Here is a 6000-nt window from a genome sequence, read left to right as displayed (position 1 = left end):
ACGGATACTATGGTTGCACAACAAGCACGGATATGACGGCTCTGAATGTTCCTATCAAGAATGAATAGAAAGTCGCTTAGATCATATTATACGATCTAAGGCGCCGTGATCCAATATAGGCCGTCGTGGGTGAACGGTCACATAGATCCCTCGACAGCTAGATCCCGGTGACTAACTGACGTGAGATTCAAATGACGCATGAGGATCTAATTGACGGGGGATTAAAATAATCATAAGGATTTTATAAATTCATTAATTTTGTAATTAGTATTATTAATTTTTAATTATCAATGTATTTAAATGCTTTTACGTTATTATATCGTAATAACACTAGTATAACAGTTGTTATTTGTAGCATAATCCATATAATTTTTGTTTAATAGACAATTAAAAAATATTTTCTATTATAACCTAATGTTTTAATAATATACGCATAAATTATTTCATAAATAAAGCTTTCATAATGTTAGGTTTCGTTTATACATCTAATAAAAAATTAAAATGTAGTAACTGAAGTTACTGAACATTTCACTTCTCAGTTAAAATAGCCATAACTCATGTCTGGTCGCCATCTTATGTTTTTTTTATACTAATCAGAATAGTATACCTATATAATTTAGTACAACTATATAACTATGGCTACTATTACCTATATTATTATTATTGCTTAAAAGTTTTAACTTAATTCATATTCTCACTCCCAGTCTCAGAGGTTAGTCGTAAGTCCAGTGGCGCCGATCTATATTTCATGTTATGGGAAATAAATGCTGGTGTTAGACCCACCTACTAAAAAAATGTCTAGTTAGTTACGTTCGAATGGTACTATATTTATTTCTAACTATGTACATACAAGATACTACATAACAAACTATTTTTGATTATCACCCACCCACCCATAAATATTTCTGGGGAATTTTCCCCAGTTCATACCCGTGTTCGGCGCTACTGTTGGTGCATATACCAAATTTGAATATTGACAAAACTGTATATTTTAACGAAAATTAACGATTATATAGGTATAATTATCTATTTTGTTTTAAGTTATTACAAAAATATTATTTAAAGACACCAATTCGTGTATTATTATTTAACACTAACAGTGAAGTATTAAAAATATTATGTAGATTAGTTTTAAGCTGTTTATGCAATAAACTTATTAGCACCTGCAGTGGCGGCTCGTCAGAGGGGTCTTTGAGACGGCGGACTCACCATAAAAAAAAGTAGTAAAGCAATAAAAAAGTTTGAAGAAAATTGTAATATTATTGTCTATTTGGAAAATAATTATGATGGCTTTCGAAATTAATATTGATTATTGTCTATTGATAATATTATAATATATTTTTTACATTAATAATGAGAAGACGGGTATCATTCAATAATAATACGGGCGAAAAATATCGATAACAACAACTAATTACTAATTTATGCGATGCCAATGGTAGAAACTTTGAATGAGTCTAGTCTCAATGTCCTGAACATCTATACAATCTACCCCGCCCTCCGCCCTGTCGAGCATATAAAAATTGTATAAGTACACAATTGAGTCTCTCGAACTGCAAACTCCCGAATAAATTTAAATGTCTGGCTAATAATAATATTACTACATAATAATACAGTATATAATCTATGGATATGGATCTATCATATTAATCTATCATCTATGGTAATCATCAATCTTCACTATTCGTCGGATACGATTGACGGTTGTAATAATTTTAACTGAGAAAAAAATAGACGTACAAATCGTTAAACCGTACTTTAATATATATAATATTTTACACGCATATGCCGTTCTGTAGAACACGTTCAGCTTATTTTTATGAAATATCTCAATATCTTCAATTCGAAACGTGGTAAAGACGGACGAGGAAAGGTGTTCCTGGGTCGGCGATGTGGACATTAAATATGACACAACTAAGTTTCACAAAAAAATGGATGTTTACGTGAGTTTGATTTTCTATACTTTTGGAGCTTTAATTTACTTTTTTAGACATAAAATAAATATATACTTATTGCACCGGACAATCTGCTACACGCCGGGTGACGTATACGTATATGCATATTTTATTCCCGAACGCGCAAAAAATGCATAAAATACGTGAGACCAAAAATACATAATCGTCATATTAGTATATTACCAGACCCATAATTTTATATAATAATTTATATTTATATTAATTGTATAAATAGCATTTTTCAATTTTAACTGGCCGAGTAATTGAATAATATAAGTTTTTTTTATCCCTAATAAAAATAAAAAGTTTTCTGAAAAGACGCATTAATATTTTTTTATAATTGTCTGAATTTTGAATTTTTATGACATTATTAGATATTCATTTCATATTTCTGTGATAACTATTTTTGCTCAACCGATTTTTGTTTTTTTGTAGTAATTTAAAAACGAATAACTGTAGTTATTTGAAAATTTCACCAAATGTTAATGTTTGCATTTCTTATACATATTATAATTTTCAAAATATTTTGACTATACACTTATAGGATAAAATAACAATAGCATAATACCATAAATAGATGCATTTATTATATATATATTAATATCGCAAATTATCTGAGAATATTAACATTAAAACCTATCGATTAATTTTTAAAACAGTAAAAATATTATGTGTATGTATTATTCCTAAACAGGACGGTACCGAAACGGGAATGATATAGCTAGTCACATTATGTGTATATAACGAGTCGAATGTGAATAACTGCTTGTATTTAGAAATTAATTTTATTGATTTTGTAAGTCCTTTATTATACGTAGATCATAATCTATTAACTATTTAGTATGTAATATTAATTGAATGATTAAACTTTTAAACATTTTTATAATTATTAATCATTTAGTTCAGCCAAACCGTAAACAGCTGTATAGCTACTATAGTAGGTGACTACAATACTACATGTAGACTAGGTTAAGTATGTCACTATAACGAATTTGTACAATTTTCAATGTATAATGCATTAATACATTGGTGTACAATGTAAAATTATGCTGGTTGAAGATGGTCTTATTTGTTGGTGAGAAATTTTACCAAACAACTATTGAAATAATAAAATTATAATTTAAAAAAAAATTCAGGATATATAATTATTATGGTTTTACGTATGAAATTAATTAGATACCAAAAGTTTTGTATGCAAGACAGCTGAAGTATAAAAATAAATCCTATAATATCACAAAGAGTTCTATAAAAAAAAACATATGTTCTATCATATTATTATAATATTTATCATCCATGGCAAACATCAATCGTCGTCATTTGTAGGAGACGATTAACCATTCTAATATTTTATTGAACAGTCGTAAAACAACAGCCTTCAGTACATGACAAGTGCTCTCATTTTCATAAAAAATTTCAATAATTTCATTCTGAAGCGCAAAGAAGACGAATGAAGAAATAAGAGCTAGCTGTTTCTTCGGTGGCTGTGCACGTTTGAACTTTAATATGGCACAGCTTGATTTCGCCGAAAAGCGTCGAAGGATACTTACGTAGGTTAATATTCCTTTAATTTTAGGGTAGTAATAAATTTAGTTTTTATACTTTAAATAAATATTTATTGACTTGTACTAGCTGCCACCCCGATTACTTAGACCTATATTTTATTTCCAATAGCCGGCGACCGGCGGTTTATTGTATACGACCCGTTTTAAATTCTTAAACGATGAAATCTTTTTTTTAATATTTTATTATTTTAAAGTTCTAGGTAATATTTTTTTTCATAGTAAATAATTTAAGAATATAAAATTTTTATTTTTGTCTGATCCGCAAACTGTTTTTAATTTGTAAATATGGCATGAGAGTTTAAAAGGTTAAAGTTAAAAACTAGCCAAGAATAAAATAAATTCGTCAATTATTATACCTTGGATCCTGGACGTAGCAATGAATGTATATTGATTTTAAAATTACTTAGTTTTTTTTCTATCTGTTATGAATTCTTGTAGTAAATATGATATATTTAGTACTTTGAATGGTTAATAGTAAAATAAAATAAAAAATTTCAAATCTTGTCATAATATCGGAAAAACTGGAATCATTATACGCTATATACTTGTATAATTTCGACAAAATTAATTAATTTTCTAAGTTTTAATTCAAAAATGCTAATCATAGAATGTTGAAAATTTTACCAACTGTCTACATTATGATTTCCTATACATTGTATAATTATAAAAACATTTTAACAATTTTAAATAATTAAATTTTTTTTTTTTTTAAGCCAATAAAAATTATTGATAGCAAATATGATTTAAAATTTAATACGGTGTTCCTCACCAGTCACTAAATTACTGCAATAAAAATGTATAGTCACGATATTATATTTTTATAAACGTTTAAAATCAAAATTTTGACAAATTTTGTCTAAATCTATACAATTTTCAAATTATTTTTTTATCAGATATTCATATAATATTGACTTTTTATTTACAAATTTAATATAGTAATTCTCATTAGTTTTTTTAAATATAACAAATATAAAAGGTTTACTGGAAAGACACGTTATATTTTACGACTGAAGTTCAATATTTTATGACTTATTAAGTATTAATTTTTCATCCCAAAAAAAAAACTATTTCCTGTAAAACGATTTTTATATTGTGTTATAGACTATAATACTATACATAGTTTAAAAACAAATAATGTTATACACCGATAACTTAAAGTCTTAACTAATTTTTTATGAGTGTATATTTCTTATTTATGTTATTATTTTAAAAATATTTTCAAACTATATATATATAAACAATGTTCTTTATTTTTTTATTATTACAAATTTTTAAAATTTTTAAAATGTTCAAATTATTTTTTTCATTAGTATTCATATAAATATTTTCTTTTTATATCTACAATTTTAAAATGTTTTATAGGAATTCTCATTAGTTTTTTTAATGCAAAAACAAAAATAAAATGCTCACTGGAAACTTATATTATGACTGTTTGAAGTTCAATATTATATAGTTTATATATAAATTAATAAAATATGCGTCTACATCGATTACATCATCGGGGTAGCGGATTTTTCATAAAAATGAATATATTTTATTTTAAGTTTAAGTTTAAAAAGTAAATTGATTACCTAAAGCATTGACTAGTGACTAGGTACTATTTGTTACAAGAAACCACAATAAACGAAATGTATGAATTTTTTTCTATTATGATAGGTGTCTTCAGACACAATATCTACAAACAGAGGTAATTGCGTCTAATGTAATAGATAAGTAAGATTAAGTTAAAACACTGCGCGTGATTAGAATCAAAATAATGCAGAAATAATAACTTAGAAACATAACGATATTAATCATAATTCTTTTTTTTAAATACTTAAAAATATAATTATTTTTATTTAGTTCACTATTTTCTTAGATTAGATTAAATAATTTGTTATCATCTTCATTAGAATAAAATATTAATACTTTGCAATATCTATAAAGATTTGGTCTAGTTTATATGTTTCAATTTTACGTATGTCAAAAGTCAAAGAGCTAAAATATAAAAATAAATCCTAAAAATCATAAAGAGTTCTATAAAAAAAAAAAAATTATAATATTTATCATCCGACATCCCAGGCAAACGACAATCGTCGTCATTCGTAGAAGACTGTTAATAATTCTAATAATTTTATTGAACAGTCTTTAAACAACAGCCTTGTGTTCTCACAAGTGTTCTCATTTTTATAGAGTATTTTAATAATTTCATTCTGAAGCGCAAATAAGACGAATGAAGAAATAAAAGCTAGCTGTTTCTTCGGCGGCGATGGTTCACGTTTAAACTGTAAATGTGGTACAGCTCGATTTCGCCGAACAACGTCGAAGAATACTTACGTAAGTTAATTTTCCCATAATTATGGAATATTAAATTTTTATTTTATATTTAAAATAAATATTTATTGACGTGTACAAGCTGCTATACTTGGATGACAGATTTATATTTTATTTCCAATCGTCCAATGCAATGGCCGGCAACCAGTGAGCTAATGTCTACGACCCGC

The sequence above is a fragment of the Rhopalosiphum padi genome, chromosome 2 (genome assembly GCF_020882245.1).
Source record: "Rhopalosiphum padi isolate XX-2018 chromosome 2, ASM2088224v1, whole genome shotgun sequence".
NCBI classification, from domain to species: Eukaryota; Metazoa; Arthropoda; class Insecta; order Hemiptera; family Aphididae; genus Rhopalosiphum; species Rhopalosiphum padi.
The sequence above is the reverse complement of the archived record's forward strand: the minus strand, read 5'-3'. Positions refer to the sequence as shown.